The sequence below is a fragment of the Amia ocellicauda genome, chromosome 5, assembly GCF_036373705.1.
Source record: "Amia ocellicauda isolate fAmiCal2 chromosome 5, fAmiCal2.hap1, whole genome shotgun sequence".
Taxonomy (NCBI): Eukaryota; Metazoa; Chordata; class Actinopteri; order Amiiformes; family Amiidae; genus Amia; species Amia ocellicauda.
The window spans coordinates 52,444,472-52,462,119 of record NC_089854.1 but is presented as its reverse complement, the minus strand read 5'-3'; the positions used below and the strand labels follow the sequence as shown (position 1 = coordinate 52,462,119).

The 17,648-nt window shown below is 40.3% G+C and overlaps 1 pseudogene; it reads right to left on the bottom strand.

Moving 5' to 3' along the window:
- Positions 1-3,320: 3,320 nt before the first annotated feature.
- Positions 3,321-17,420, bottom strand: LOC136749057 (ADP-ribosylation factor-like protein 13B pseudogene; annotated as a pseudogene).
- Positions 17,421-17,648: the final 228 nt, after the last annotated feature.

Sequence of the window (17,648 nt, the reverse complement as noted above, 5' to 3'; positions counted from 1 at the left end):
ATAATTTTGGGATCAGCTGTAAAAGCTTTAAAGTAAAATTCAACAACTACAGAATTTTTTATTCATTTCAATGATACAGCCTCATCAGATCCATGAGTCCCTTTCAGGGTCTGTTGAGCATATTTGCATTTTACATTAGACACATCACTTATGTGTTTTATTAGGGTCTAATTAATAATTATCTACATATCAGTTTTGACTGAGGGGCCAGATTGATATCTTCAGGTCTTGTACTGAGAGCCAGGTAATTTGTATGTACATGAACTTGTGTGTGTAGAGCCACACATGACTGTAGGTCTTAGAAAGGAATCTGTCCAACTGAGAGGAAAGACTGAAAGGAAATAAACACGTTGTAAATGTTCAGAACAGTTCTTTTTTAGTTCTTGTTCTGTCTGTATCTCGGTATTTGTTATTGTGTATCATTTATTTGTTTGTCTTAGTCGGTGTTCTAGCTGCATTTATATTTAGAGTAGGATGGCAAAGATTGGCCATGCTGGTAGTAGCCTCAACCATGCCAGATCCTATTGGGTAGTAACAATACTGTTTCCTGTCCGTTATAATGAGGCATTCTGATACTCTCCAACTAGTTTTTTGTAGGAAACAGCTGGCTTTTGGTCTTTACACAATACTGGATAAGGGCATCGGCCAAGAAATAAATAAGACAAAATAAATAATAATACTAGGCCTGAGCAATATCTGCCCCAACACACATTACAATGATGAAATAAAAGTATTACATTGAAAACAGTATGCGATAAATAAGGCCTTTAACACATTTTCAGCTCCAAACGTGTTATAGCTTTGTTGCAATGGCAATGGCAATATGGCAATCACAGCACCATAATCTGTGCTGATCAGCTTTTTTCTCCATCACAAAAAATGAAAAAGAGCTGAAGAATTTATGGAAGTAACTGATAAAATGATCAGCACAGATTATGGTGCTGTGATTGCCCATTAATTCACAGTGGTAACAATGAGAAACCACCTCAGAACTGACCTTTGACCTTGACCCTAACCAATATGACCCTAAACATGCATTTTTCAACTGCTAAATAAGGTTTATACTGCAGGGCCTGAGACTGGCTTGCTCATCTCTCACCAGACAGTCTTCTCTTCCCAATCTTTTGGACTTTGGCCTTGACCAAGCCTGTCAAGACAGCACAACAGAAATCCCTCAGTGTCATTTTATCATGTGGAAATTGCTGGTTGAACAGGATTTTGCATTGACAATGGGGACATCAGCAAAGTGCCAGAGCAGCCTGCGCTATTTTTCTCTCCACTCTTCATGGGAAGACCAGTGATCGTGATATGATGGGGATTTGTTTAATGCCCACGAGGATTTGAATGGCCATGAAAACCTTAATCTCTTCATCAGAAACAGGGTGGAAAGGTTTTCAATTTAAAACAATATATACAGCTAACAGAATTAAGATTAAAAAAAAAAAAAAAGTGGTGCATCTCCCCAATAAAATTGTACGCTTGGTTACCTGCAATATATATGACCAAATGGATAAATGTGTACTACTTATTATTATTTAAAATGTCTAAGACATGCTTTCATTAACTCCATCTTCTTGTCATGCTGCCTTTGCAACACTGCCAGCAGCCTTTCAAATTTCTCATCCTCCTTCCTTTGCCTTTCCTCTTCCCTCTGTCTGCTCTCTTCACTATACAGCTGGAGCAGCACGACCACATCTGCAAGCTCCCACGACTCAGCTGTAACCTCTGTGCCGGAGGTCACTGTGGTTCCACTACCACGAGATTGCGCAGTAGACTGAGCCCGAGATGCATGAGCAGAGATACGGCAATCTGCTGATGGGGAGGCGGAGGAGGGGCTGCCTGGGGCCACTGATGTAACGGTGCTCGATCCGGGGATTGTATGTCCAGATTGGCTACCTACTTTTCATAGAACAAAAACAAAACACACAATGTACAGAAGTTAGATGTATTGGTCGGTGGTAGAAAGACTAGACTGTATGCAGCAATTAACCCGGGCATGTCAAAAACAATCTAAATAAAATCTACTCTGCTCTACATTCCCCTCTGTTTGGACATAGTAATGTAGGTATCTTTTAACAGTGATATAAAAATCGTGAAATCGATACAATGCATTCTGTGTTTAAATCTGGATCTGACAACACTTGAAGGGATTGTTCCAAGTCTAAAACACTTCAGTACTGACAACACACTCTATGCTTATTTACACTGTGTAATATATATATATATATATATATATATATATATATATATATATAAAATATACACACACACATTAACTTGCATATATGATACACATACACATATGCACGATTTGTTGCATATTATAATTATATTGGCATACAAAAGGGAAGCGATGGATGTGCACTTTGGTTATACTCTTTGTAAATCTGAATATTATTAAATCCAATAACACTAAATCCATATTACACTTAAAACTATGTATAATGATGTTTTTTCGGGACTTGATTGCAGTTTTATTTTCCAGGGGGTAATGTAGGGGAGCCTGGCAATCATAATTGGACTAGTGTTGGTCCAGATGGGCTCTAACTAAATGAAGCACTGTGGGAAGTGTTATTTAATTGATGCTGATATATATATCGGAGCACCTGGCGGGTGAAAGGGCGGGCGGCGGAGCTAGAGAGACATGTGAGGTTTTGTTGGCGGGAAGTGGCAGCAAGAGCAGGAAGTGAGGGGGAAGATGGAGAGCGAGAAGGAAACGTCGTGGGGAAACGCGCATGAACTGGCACTATACTTTACACATGGATTCAGAAGCGCTGTGAACAGGATCCGTGCGGCTCCCAAAACAACAGCAGGAACGTTTGGACATCGCCTGCGTGAGTAAGACGCCGGCTGTGTGAAAACCGGGTTTGTTTCTCAAGTTTGTGCAGAACCGGAGCTCCAGACTTTATGTTGATGTGTAATAATTGCATGCTATGATGTTCCTGAATGTACAGCCGCAGGGTCTGGTTTAGGTGCGTGTTGCTGAAGTCAAATCTATGGGGTTTGTAGCGGATTTGAGCATCTCTCGCAGTGTAACATGTCAGATCACTTCTCTGGGAGTGTTTACTCCACCTGTGTGTGGTCGGTGTAGGTCAGCTACCCAGAGTGGGGTTACTGTACACAGCGCTGTCAGCCTCCCAGGGGCTGCTCTCCTCTGCCTCGCCCGTCGTCATTGGGCATGTCCTGCGCCAGCCCCAGCGCCAGGGGAACCGCCTCGGCTTCCTCTCCCTCTCCTCCTCTCTCCTCCGCTTGTCCTCCTTCTCACGGCTCCCCTCCTCCACCCCCGTCGTCCGCCGGCCCGGGATCCAGGTGAACTGCCGTCACCTGCACCGTTTCCTCTCCTTGGCCTCCGTCCTCTGCTTGGCCTCGTTGCCAGTGATGACATCAGCGATGGGCTGGAAAGGATTGGACATGATGCCGTCCTCGTCCTCCGCCTGCTCCTCCGGCGCGGCCCTCCCCTCTCGCGCGGCCTCCTCCCTCTCTCTCTGCTCCCGCTCCTCTCGGACCCGGCGCACTCGCTCCGCTGTGTCGCGCTTGTCCTGCTCCTCCAGGGCCCTCTGCTCGGCCGTGTCCTTCTCTACGCGCCCGTTCAAGGCCGCGTATTCGCAGTGGATGATGCGGAGCAGCCAGCCCAGCCCCCTCTTGACGGGGTGCTCCCGATTCATGCTGTTGTCCATCACAGCACAGCACGTCTCGATTGTACAGCGACACTTGTACTTGTTCACTAGCTTATCCAGGGAGAGAGACTGGACGAGACTGGACGAGTTCTCCCTCATACAAGGCCCCGTCGCGGTCCTGCTTGTTGCCCAGGACAAGCATGGGCTTCCCGGTGATGCGCGGGTGTCTCAGGACCTCGGCCAGGGTGTCCCTGCTCTCACGCATGCGCTCCACAACGCTGGAGTCCACCAGGAACACCACGCCGTGCGACTCGGCGTAGTAATTTTGCCAGATGCCCCGGATCGACTTGCCCCCACCCAAGTCAAAAATGGTCACCTCGGAGTCCCCCTGCTTCAGGTCGATTTTGGAGAAGCCCACGGTGGGGGCCACGTCTTCTGGATTTTCTCCCAAAATTCCTTTCAGAGTCGCTGTTTTCCCAGCTTTGTCCAGACCCAGCATCACTAAGGTCACTTTCCTTGCCGGCTGGCGCAACCGTTTCACCCATTTGCCACAGTTCGCAATCATACTGAATGAAAATGTCACTGACTACTCTTCACTGACTGCTAGCTACTCCAGTCGCTCCTCTACACGCTGAGATGGGTGATACAAATGAAAACAACTGGAAGGATGATACACCGAGCTCAGGATTTGCATCCGCTGGCGCTGTTGCACTTGCAAGTGTGTCCTGACCCTGTAGCATGTGGGGATGTGACGCGTCTGCCGCTTATGATGTCATAACTGGGACCGGAGGCAGCACTCAAGCTGTTAATCATCCACTGATTAAAGCTGCTGCTAATGTCATAATTGAAGGAAAAGGCAGGGCATCAGGCCTTAGATGGTCGTAATTGAATCACGTGGCCAGAAGCTCAGTTCTAGAGCAGGGATGGCGAACCTTTGTTAGGCTGGAGTGCCCATAGTCTGGTTTGTGCCAAGGGTGCCAATGATAAATTCGGGATTAAACAGCAATTTCTTTAAACAATATTTATATTTATTTTTTGTGGTAATTAAGCAAACATGCCAACAAAACAAATCATAATCTACAATACAGAATAATCCAAAACACTATGGACAGATGGAACCCCTGCATCCACCCTCCTGCCACCTGCATGCACTGATAACCTCCCCCCACTTTGAACCCCCCATGTCCCTCTGTGGTTTGCAGGCCTAATGTAGCCCAAAGTACATCCACTTCCACCTCCCAAAAAATAAATTAAGAATAAAGTAGTATATTTATGACAACTGTTTATTTTGTATCAGTTTTACTTCTTTAATAGATTGTTGATATGAATTTTTCGCATGATATTGCTATTTTATTTTTTAAATGTAGCATTTGTGGCTTGTAATTGTGGTAAAGGGGTCTTGTTGCACAGGCAGTTATTTGACACCTGGACTTGCGGCCCATTGCTTAATTTAGGTTACCCACCACTGCCATAATCAAATCAATGATAAGTGTTTTTTTTTCTTTCATATATGACTTCATTGTGTATTGGATTAATTCTTGAACAAAACATGTTTACAATAAAGCTTTGCCTGATTTGCAAACATACCATCTAACATGAGAACAATTGGCTGTAAAACATCAGGTAGCAGAATTTCACACAAATTACCCTTGGATTTGCAACCCATTTCCAACATTGTCTGTAGAATTGTAGATAATGGTATAATTCTTCCTTGGATTACTAGTCTCCTGTATTTTGAAAAAAACTGGGAATATTTTCTCCCCTTTTATTTTTTCATATGAGTCAACCAACCCCTCCTGTTACTCAATCCATATGAAACATCATCACAGTCACAGCTGTACCAGTGGTTAGAACTGCCATGTCCAGGCCTGGAGCTTGATGGGACTGTGCTCTTATTGATGGCGAATGTAGATGTCACTCACTCACTGAGGTAAACAATTCCAGGACTGAGCAAACCAGAGACTCTCATACAGTATGATCATTGCTATTATTATTTATTTCTTTGCAGACATCCTTAATTCAGTTTAAGTGAAAACCAAAAAAACCCATCCAATAAAAAATAAGATTATGATACAGTAATAATGAAAATAACAAGAAAATGTACTAAAAACGTATAGATGTATATTGTGGCAACACCAAGCCATTGACAATTTAAAATTAATTTAGATTTGAATAACTTAAAATTGCATGGAGGCACCAGTACACCAACCTTTAAATAACTTAAGCTACATTTAAATAACTTATACATCATACGAATAACATGCTGAATCACTCAAGGCAGAAGACTAACATTATTTAGTAAGAAGCTATAGTTAATATAACAGTACTGATATCTAAGTTTGCTAACCTTAGCTAACTAAAACTAGATTTCTCTTACTGTTTAATAAGACTGATTAATTAATCTGGTACATTTTTATACAATGTACGTTATTAACTTAGGGCCGGATTAAATCAAAACTTTGACCCATCCGCTAATAGAAAACTACAGCTGTACTCAGTTGCGGCTTCATTTTCAGATGTAACCGCTATGATGTACAGGTTTGTAGTTTGTTATTAGCGGGTGGGTCAGAGTTTTGATTTTAATTCGGCCCTTAGTCTTCCGATATGCCAGTTAACCAGATACCTTTCAGGATAACTTGACAGAAGTCTGGCTTTTTCTGTATCTCAAAGCAAGCTTAAAGTCCAGCTGGGTAAATTAGCAACACATAGCACCTATCCAATTAAGAGCTCCATCCCTGCGCCAACCATTACACTGCATTAACCCCTTTAAGACCCAAGAACTCGATATTTTCATTTTTATTGAATAATAATAATAATAAATTCCTATTCAGCCATGTTATACTTTGGATTGTTAGTCTTTAAATAGCTTTTTCAATCTCTTCGCCGAGTGAAATGCAAATCTCAGTTGATCCTCAGATCAGTTAAACTAATTACAGCTTGGTTGAAACAAACCTTTTATATTCATATACACTTGTTAGCAGTAATCACAGTTTTTAAATATAAATATATATGCAGGGCATGTATATAAATATATATATATAAAGCTCAGTGCTCACTTTAAAATTAAAAAGTATTATAATGCTTGAAAAATTACATTTAAAAAATCGCTCAATTAATTTCAGTGCAGCTTCTTTTTACTGTCATATCGAAACACAAGTGGTTGTAGCAGCTGGATAATTATTCACCAAACAAACTTCTTATAATTCTCTCGTCTTTGCCCCAGAAGTAATGTGTTTTTTTTTTTTTTCTATTTTGGGAAGAATACAAGTAAATTAAAGAAATGTATAAGGATTGTTTAATGAACAAGATGTGGCTTTTTTCTATTTACTTCAGTATCATACACTTTGGATCAATGTAGTGGTGATTAGTGTCTGGCTGTTTGTATCTATCTATTTATTTATTTGAGGGGCAGTATAAAATCTCGATATAAATGTATATAGGAATGCACAGAACGTGTAAGCGAGTTATATTGATTGCACTCTTTTTCTTTACTTTTTAAAAAGGTTTGTTTCACCTGAGCAGTTATTGGTTTAACCAATCTGAGGATCCGGTAACTAGAAATGAAAATGGCAATGAACAACAATTGCGCCTATGGAGGCCTTTATTGAAAAAGTGTGCAGAAAAGATGCCTTCATAGAGAACATGATAAGTTATAGATAAAATCTAGCCTGAGGGTTAAAAGCAGCTTCTGTAAAACAAAACAAACAGCATCTAACATGACACAAATTCAACAAGAATGTATTATTATCAATATTATCCAATAATAAAGAGTAGGCTTAAATAAAGTAGCTGGGTCTGTAATACGTTGTGACAGGGATGCTCTTTGTAGGACTGGTGCTGTTACTGTTGGCATGCATTTTTATTGTCATCACTGTAATAGAATTCACAGTGATGTCGGTGTGGTCTTTGTCATGTGACCAGGTTGACACGGGTTGAGGATGCTAGTGTGAAATGGACTCTAGATGCTAAACACTGATTGTGCGTATTTGCAGTTCTTGAATGAGGAGAACAGGCTTAGATTTTGCCTGTTATCACAGACAACTCAAGGAGAATAAATTAGGGCTGCCAAACAAGACTTGACAAGAATCCTAATTTACTTGGAGTGAGACATAGATTAATTCCCTACGTTGAGAGATTTCCTATGGAGAAGTGTTAATTACTGTTGCTTCTTCTATCAGAGGTTCAACAGCTCTAGGAGTGGCTATTGTGGCAGTTCTCCAGCTTTCTTCAGACACACTCCAGCAGTCTGGAGGAGTACCTTACATAAAGCTTGATGTTTTCTCTTCTTGGGCCATTTCATTAGCAGTTCTCCAGATAGAGGGACTGCTACTTTCTTCTGCAGAGTAGCACAGCAAGGAAGCACTTCTTTGGGTACTATAATTGTCCTTTTTCACGAAATTCCCAGTTCACTTCTAGCTGGCTGTGGTGTCATTGAAGATGAAGAAGGCTATTAAAGCCCTAAAGTTTTCGACTGAAATAAATGTTTGCATGAGAAAGACTTTAAATGGAATCCATGCTCTCATGAAAAAACGCAGCCCTACTGCAGTATACACTCACCTAAAGGATTATTAGGAACACCATACTAATACTGTGTTTGACTCCCTTTCGCCTTCAGAACTGCCTTAATTCTACGTGGCATTGATTCAACAAGGTGCTGAAAGCATTCTTTAGAAATGTTGGCCCATATTGATAGGATAGCATCTTGCAGTTGATGGAGATTTGTGGGATGTACATCCAGGGCACGAAGCTCCCATTCCACCACATCCCAAAGTTGCTCTATTGGGTTGAGATCTGGTGACTGTGGGGGCCAGTTTAGTACAGTGAACTCATTGTCATGTTCAAGAAACCAATTTGAAATGATTCGACCTTTGTGACATGGTGCATTATCCTGTTGGAAGTAGCTATCAGAGGATGGGTACATGGTGGTCATAAAGGGATGGACATGGTAAGAAACAATGCTCAGGTAGGCCGTGGCATTTAAACGATGCCCAATTGGCACTAAGGGGCCTAAAGTGTGCCAAGAAAACATCCCCCACACCATTACACCACCACCACCAGCCTGCACAGTGGTAACAAGGCATGATGGATCCATGTTCTCATTCTGTTTACGCCAAATTCTGACTCTACCATCTGAATGTCTCAACAGAAATCGAGACTCATCAGACCAGGCAACTTTTTTCCAGTCTTCAACTGTCCAATTTTGGTGAGCTTGTGCAAATTGTAGCCTCTTTTTCCTATTTGTAGTGGAGATGAGTGGTACCCGGTTGGGTCTTCTGCTGTTGTAGCCCATCCGCCTCAAGGTTGTACGTGTTGTGTATTCACAAATGCTTTGCTGCATACCTCGGTTGTAACGAGTGGTTATTTCAGTCAAAGTTGCTCTTCTATCAGCTTGAATCAGTCGGCCCATTCTCCTCTGACCTCTAGCATCAACAAGGCATTTTTGCCCACAGGACTGCCGCATACTGGATGTTTTTCCCTTTTCACACCATTCTTTGTAAACCCTAGAAATGGTTGTGCGTGAAAATCCCAGTAACTGAGCAGATTGTGAAATACTCAGACCGGCCCGTCTGGCACCAACAACCATGCCACGCTCAAAATTGCTTAAATCACCTTTCTTTCCCATTCAGACATTCAGTTTGGAGTTCAGGAGATTGTCTTGACCAGGACCACACCCCTAAATGCATTGAAGCAACTGCCATGTGATTGGTTGGTTAGATAATTGCATTAATGAGAAATTGAACAGGTGTTCCTAATAATCCTTTAGGTGAGTGTAGGCATCTCCTGTTAACATTCAGCTTGACAGGAATGTGCAGATCCTTTTCTAACTATGGCAGACTTGGGATAATTGTGAATTTGAATACTTACTTTTCTACCATTCTAATATAAAACCTGCCACCAGCACCTTAGATGAAAATATAATATACATTAACAAAATATCAAAGAACCGACTCCTAATTGGCTGATGTCTGGTCCTGGAAGGCTGCAGTCCAGCAGGTTTTATAGGTTTCCTTCAATCACCCATAATTTAATAATGAGGAAAGTGGTCAAATTTGTCCAATTAAGCCAATGATCAGTTGAACTAGGCAGTTAGGAGTTGACGTACAAATAATACCTTAAGCCAATACAGCCCTAGAGGACCAGGATCCTGCACCCTGGCTTATGCGGCTAAAATCCACACAAGGAAAGCAGGGTTAATCGTTATAGCCTGTAACATGTAGTCCTGAGGTCTGAGACCAATTCAATGCTCCCAGTGGGTTTTTTACAATTGGTCGGTGTGCCTTTAAAGATGGCATGATAATATGGCATGATAAACTACCGCTAATCTGCCCCAAGTTAATTTTACTCTTATTGGGAGTGAAGTAATATATTACTAATGGAGTAGTGGTCAGGGCTCCCTCCTGGGTGGAAGGTTGTGGGATCATTCCTAGGTTCGGGACACTGCCATTGTTCCCTTCAGCAAGGTACCTCACCTAGATTGTTCCAGTAGAAAAATAACATGTTTAAATGGGTAATTGTATGTAAAACATAATGTGATATATTGTCACATTTTTTAAGTTGCCCTGCCTAAGAAATAAATTGTAATTTCATAGCTCTTGCTCTGTTTTTAAAGCTGTATATTTGGTGACTGTTATTCACCTTGGGAAATGGTGTCAACTAATAAATAATAACAATAATAGTCACCAGGCAACTTTGAGACCGGACAGGATTGCAACGTTCCCCTTAACCGGAAACAAACTTACAAACCGGTACTCATGATTCCTGTCACTGATCAGACAAAGTGTGCATCCTTTTTTAGATTCTGGGCATTTCTTTCTAATGAATAGAAGTAGCTGCAGTAGCTTCTTTTTTGGGTTGCTTTTATGTACATTTTTCTGTGTCTGAGAATCTGAAATGATTTTGTTGACTGTGTTGAGCAGATTGTATCTGTTCACTGATACACTGTGACAAGCTAGAAAGAACAATTTTGTGTTTGCTGTTTGAAAGACTGACCTTTCTATTTAAATATTTAAAATAACTTTTGTGCTACATGCAATACTTACCTTTTCTTTTGTCATCTCTATATAAAACATTGTTTTTTAGAAATTCAGACTTCACCTGAATCTCCTGAATTTTTTAATCAGGATTATATTATAGTTATTGAGTTATGTTTTTGGAGGACCTCATATGTGAAGTGTTATAAATTGTGAATGGTCAGTCAACAAGGTAAGCAGCTGCACAAAGCAATTCTAATAAAATGGTTTCAGCCTCACAGCCACAATAATGTTACAGTCTGCCCTGTTTGATTATAGCAGTTTAAATGGAGAATCATTGAAGTCCAGGATTAATTTAAACTATTTATATAGACATTTGTGTAAGAATACCTACTGGGAAGGGAGTGGGAAATGAGCATGCGTGGATATAGTTTATTTATTCATATTTCTAGTTACCTTTGCAGCAATGTTATCCTTCTGCAGAAATCAGTCATCCATTAATCTAGTCCCTGCCACTAATCCCTAGTCCCTGACACACTGTAGAGGGGAGACGAGGGCAGCTATTAGATGTCAAATACACAGGAAGATGATAAGGAACTAGTAGTCGCACTGCAATTATACACCCTCTTCTTAGTGTCCTTGCCCTCCTCTGAAAGAAGGAGCGTTTTAATCTAGCTGACATTCTGCCCATCTTAACTTCCCTGCCCTTGAAGAAACAGTACAGAAAATGGCATTGTTATGGTTCAAGTACAATACTCCTTTAATCTTCACTGGTAGGAATCAATAAATAACTAAAAGGAACATGTCTGACCAGTAAAGCAGTTTTTACTTTGTGTTTGTTATAATATTTATTAAGCAGTACATACAAGCTAACCTAAAAGACAGGACCAAAGCTTACCAAAGCTGTTTTTTAGGATTTTAATTGCATTTTCCATCTGACCATAACAGTTAAGTTCTACAAACAAGAGAAACCAAAACTAATCATATTTGCATTCCGATTTAAAATAAAATACCATTGAAAAGACATATGAAGATAAAGTAACTAAATAATAATGACTGCTAAAACTTTACAATGCTTTCGCAATAAATTGTTAAATAAAGAATACAAAGGTTGCAAGTCAAGTTTCCCAATGTGAAAACCTGATGCATTAATTCCAAAGAAAATAATTGACAACTGCACCAATCAGCCAGTTGAGCCTTCCAGATCTCATGGGACATCTTAGAAAAACAGCAAAGATCCCCTCGTGGCTGTAAAATGTCATTTTTGCTCCATAGTTAAGAAACTGGGGGGAATAAAATGTAGAAAATAAATAAATAAATGAGACAGGCTAATGAGTCTCCAGGGAAGCTTCCGTTGTGCATGGTAAATCAGAAAATACTTATCTAATGAGTTTGAGAGGGGATATTATTATTGTGCAATGCAATCCCACCTCACATAAGAATGAGCTACTAAGAGATTAAGAAATGTGCAATTCGAGAACTCGGTCTTGCGTTGTTCCAAACCAAAGATGCAAAGAAGTCCCAAGAGCAAAATTATTATTGCAAGATTGTTTGGCCCATTTAATGCATTAATCACTGTCATGCACAATCAATTAAACCCTGCCACACTGTTGAGCCCGACAAGTCCATGTGCTTAAGACACACTTCAGTTTGCAAGGCTGTCCCCTCTCAGGAACTGTTAATATGAGGCCTCATAATGGGGTGTTAAAACTGCTTGAAATGCTGTTTGCAGCTTAAAGCAGGCATGTGGTGCTCATCCTGTCAGTGTAAAGACTAGCACAGGGTCTGTGTACGACAATGAAGGGAATCCCAAAGATGAATGGGCCACAGTCAGTAAGTTAAGAATCCAAAATAATTATCCAAAAGGCCCGGCTCCTGGTTCGAGGTTGACTGCTCTTTCAAGTCTAAGGTAACACAAGCTCAGTAACAGGTTTGTGTAGCCTACATAATGAGCACTGTTCCACTACCTAAAGTGTTGTCTTTTACCTTCTGCTTGACTTGAATTGTCAGCATCTCTTGCTCAATTTATCTTTTTCTCTCTCGCCACTAGACTGAGAAGAGCCATCAGAATATATAAGAACACACTACAATCTTGAAGTCCAGCATTGCTGATCTCATTTACCCGATGAATAGCTGTTCTGCTGGCGTTTACTAATGGCACTGTAAAAGTCTGATTTGATTTTCATCTCAAATACTGTTTCTTCGAAAGAGCTGAAAATGGAATGCATTTCATGTATCTTTATAAATGTACTTTGATCTTCAAGGTGTTGTAATGCATGTTCCTTTTTCTGCCTCTGCCGCAATGTTTACACAGCTAACACTTTCTCTGCATCTATTAATTGAGGATTGTATTCCATTAGGTAAAACTATTAGTTTTCTTGCAATTTCCCTCACAGAATTCATATCTGAATACCGTGATCTAGGCAGAGTTTGCGCTAGCCTTTTTTTTTTTTTATGGGCAACATGGCCGTTAACATTCCAGAATTCTGGCCATATAGAACAACTATCGGACATATGTTTTAAATAGCCATATAATAGCATACATTTAAACAGCAATAAACACTATGATCCAACAAATGTATTTTATTTAAAGTAGTCAGCAGAATGAACTCTTCACAAGCATATAGGCTACAACAATTAAATAAAACAAATAGCCTTGCTATTGTTCATGAAATAAAGACATTAGCCTACATTAAATGTATGTCTCTTTGCATTCCAAGCCCGTCAAATTAAATAACTTGAATATAAGCTAAATGAAGAAGCAATTAAATTCGAAATTTAAATTAGATTTTTAGGAGCCTCAATATTTTGGCCATCATATATACTGACAAATACATGTGAGATGTACTCAATATTCTCCCATAGACAGAGAAAATACACTGTTAATGCATAGCACTACAACAGCTAAGCCCCCGGGTCTGAGTGGTAATGGACTGTGAAATATGTTCTCTGTTCCTCTTGTTTTTTCTCTCGAAGCAGTGTGGGACTTTGTATTTCTTTGTAGCCTAGGGGAAATTATAATGTGGAGTACCCTTGCCCACAACAATCCCCAATCCCATCCAGTTAATTAAATATAATGGATTTTAAATGGTAATATGCAATGTACAAATACCACCAGGAAATTTGAGTAATAATCAGAACATGTCCAAATTATTCTACATTAACATTATGCTTCTATGGATATTCACCCAGTATTTAGGTTTCAAGTGGAATATTTGGATACAATGACCTGCCTTCTTGGTGGCATTCAGCATTCCTTAGATTCTATTGCATTTAAAATCGTTCAGCACAGATGTTCTAGTGCTTGTTTCTCAATTTAATCTCTAGAATCAGGCTTTCATGATGCATGTATTGATGTGCTTTACAAGGTCATAGATTTGTTGTAATCTACAGAGTTGTCGTCCTTGAGATTGATGTATAACTATTATGTATTTTTTTCTTGACCTGCTTAATAATTGATACAAATGAGAACATTATTTTATTTGACCATGTAAGGGGTTTTCTCTGTATACTTCTTGCGTGCTTGATCTTCAAATCCCACTTATCTTTAAAATCGAGGATACTGCCCAATGGGGAAGGGGCCTATGTCATTACCATGGTACCACTGTGAATGTACATGACCGTTCAAAAGTTTGGGGTCACTTAGAAATGTCATTGTTTTCCATGAAAACATACATGAAATGAGTTTGAATAGGAAATATAGCAAAATGGAAAAATAGTCATTGACAATAATTGTGTCCTTCAGACTTTGCTTTCATCAAATAATCCTCCATTTGCAGCAATTACAGCCTTGCAGACCTTTGTCATTTTAGTTGTCAATTTGTTGAGGTAATCTGAAGAGATTTCACCCCATGCTTCCTGAAGCACTTCCCACAAGTTGGATTGGCTTGATGGGCACTTCTTACGTACCATACGGTCAAGCTGCTCCCATAACCGCTCAGTAGGGTTGCGATCCGGTGACTGTGCTGGCCACTCCATTATATACAGAATACCAGCTGACTGCTTCTTCCCTAAGTAGTTCTTGCATAGTTTGGAGCTGTACTTTTGGGTCATTGTCCTGTGCAGGAGGAAACTGGCTCCAGTCAAGCGCCATCCACAGGGTATGGCATGGCGTTGCAAAATGGAGTGATGGCCTTCCTTCTTCAAGATACCTTTATCCTAGGGATGCACCGATTAATCGGCCAGCAATCGGTATTGGCAGGTTACAGGCCAAAAATGTAATAATCGGTATCGGCCGACTACTTTAAAATGGCGATTACTTGTGCCACTAATGCTTGTACCCCATTCATACAAATCCGAGGTAAAATAGACTACCTCTGTTGCACAAAAGAAATGTATCGGCTTTGAAGATGGGTCTCCCTTTGCGTACCTTTCATTTCCAAAAAATACACCATATGTCGGTGTTGGTGGCCTTTTATCCTATGTCTGAATGGGGTATAAGTCTTTTCTTATTCAAATATATGGAAAAATAACTTGTATATTTAAAATGAGCTGATATTAGAAGCCTCATCAGAAACAACATTATTTAATTTATGACAGGGTAGAAAGTTACAGAAATGTCATAACATCAGTATCGGCATCGGCCGATTATGTTATATGAACATCTGCTATCGGTATCGGCCAATAATTTTCTTATCGGTGCATCCCTATTTTACCCTGTGCAAATCTCCCACTTTACCACCACCAACGCACTCCCAGAGCATCACATTGCCTCCACCATGCTTGACAGATGGCATCAAGCACTCCTCCAGCATCTTTTCATTTGCTCTGCATCTGACGAATGTTCTTCTTTGTGATCCGAACACCTCAAACTTAGATTCATCTGTCCATAACACTTTTTTCCAATCTGCCTCTGTCCAGTGTCTGTGTTCTTACATTTTTTTTTTATTCTCCAGTCTAAGATATGGCTTTTTCTTTGCAACTCTGCCTAGAAGACCAGCATCCCGGAGTCGCCTCTTCACTGTTGACGGTGAGACTGGTGTTTTGCGGGTACTATTTAATGAAGCTGCCAGTTGGGGAACTGTGAGGCATCCATTTTGCAAACTAGACACTCTAATGTATTTGTCCTATTGCTCAGTTGTGCACCAGGGCCTCCCACTCCTCTTTCTGTTCTGGTTAGAGCCATTTTGCACTGTTCTGTGAAGGGAGTAGTACACAGAGTTGTACGAAGTTGTACTTCAGTTTCTTGGTAATTTCTCTGATGGAATAGCCTTCATTTCTCAGAACAAGAATAGACTGACAAGTTTCAGAAGAAAGTTCTCTGTTTCTTGCCATTTTGAGCCTGTAATCAAACCCACAATTGCTGATGCTCCAGATACTCAACTAGTCTAAAGAAGGCCAGTTTAATTGCTTCTTTAATCAGCACAACAGTTTTCAGCCGTGCTAACATAATTGCAAAAGGGTTTTCTAATGATCAGTTAGCCTTTTAAAATGATAAACTTGATTAGCAAACACAACGTGCCATTGGAACACAGGGGATTAGGGGATAAAATTACCTTTTTTTGGCCACTAGCCACAGTGTCTGGTAGAAGGAAAAAACTTACCAGCCATTTGGTATTTTTACCAGCCAAAGGCAAACATCACCAGAAATACATGAGGGTGCGTAAATGTGTGGTGAACATGTTAAAACATGGCATTTATTTGGGTAATTAATCAATCACCATAACAAAAGCTAATTGCACACATGTATTGACTAGACAGGTGTGTATGAGGGAAAAGGATCTGGATAGAAAAAACATGCTACTTGCAAGTGTTATAAGATCTTTGATCAAAACATTGCAGTCTATTGAATTATAACACTTGCTAGTAGAGACAGTGTGTGGGAGCATCTTCTTCAAATTAATCAATCACATATGTAATAACATGGCAGCTAATGGGGATCTGTATAAACACTAACACATGAGAAGGGGTGTTATAAGGTGACGCATTATTGCTCTTCATACTCATATTCCTCTTCACTGCTACTCCCTTCTCTGGGTTTCTGCACATCATTAAAAGTATTTAATTGGATTGGCTAGATATTCATAGAGCCATGGTCTATGGTTGGGTAAAAAATATATAATCTCTAGGGATGATGACAGACAGTAACGTCCTTTCCATTGGCTATAGGTTACTATACTGTCACTCAGGCCAGCCCTCCCCTGCTTGCTTTATCTACTGTGGAAGGAAAGTTAGAAATTCTTTCTCTAATACCTGTTTATCTCTCTTGTATATTTAAGAAAGTCAGGCCAGAAGGTAGCTTGATTTCTGTTTGTTATTTACGATGAGAATCTTGGAGACAATGTCAAACAGTATGATTTAAGTGCCTGCTCCCTAATCCATGTGTTGACCTATGAACTCTGTCCTATAATTATATATATTCTGCTTAGCTAACTTTTAAGATACCATAGTAATGACTTTCTGATTATAACCAGCTCTTTGATTTTTGTGTATAAAAGCATTGACTGTTAAAATGAAGGCAGAGCGACTTTGGGATCTTCTTGATTCACTGTTCCTCTCCAAGCTGCGTGTATTAAAGGCATTGCAACACGTTCCAACCTGATTGAAGATGATTGTTCTTCAACACTACTGTGACATACAGTAACTCTATCTCTTTTTTGCAATTCACAATTGTGGATACTCCTCTCCAGATCTGTGAGCTATAAAGCACACATCATGCACATCCTGAGGACCCTGCCTCCTGGCATATTTGCGCCCACCTTGCGACCCACACCCTCCTGGACCATCTCACAACAGACCTTGTGGTCGAGCTCCCGTGCTTCGGCTCATTGGCGGCCATGGTGGTGGCGTAAAATGAATTCTGGCTGTCCCAGGCCAACAGGGTGCCCAACATGGATCAGACATTTTACTGTTGTGCCAGTCTAACCCGGATTCACTTTTGGGCCAACCGTCAACTCTCTGCGGGCCAGAGAGCCCTTGGGCGTGCGTACCTCCTCTAAATGGTCACAAATTGACATCAATTCTTAGTGCATACCACAGGAACTATACTTCATTTTTTCTTTTACTTCCAATGAATTTGGAAGATATTCTGGTAACATATGTTGTTGATCAGATAAAAGAT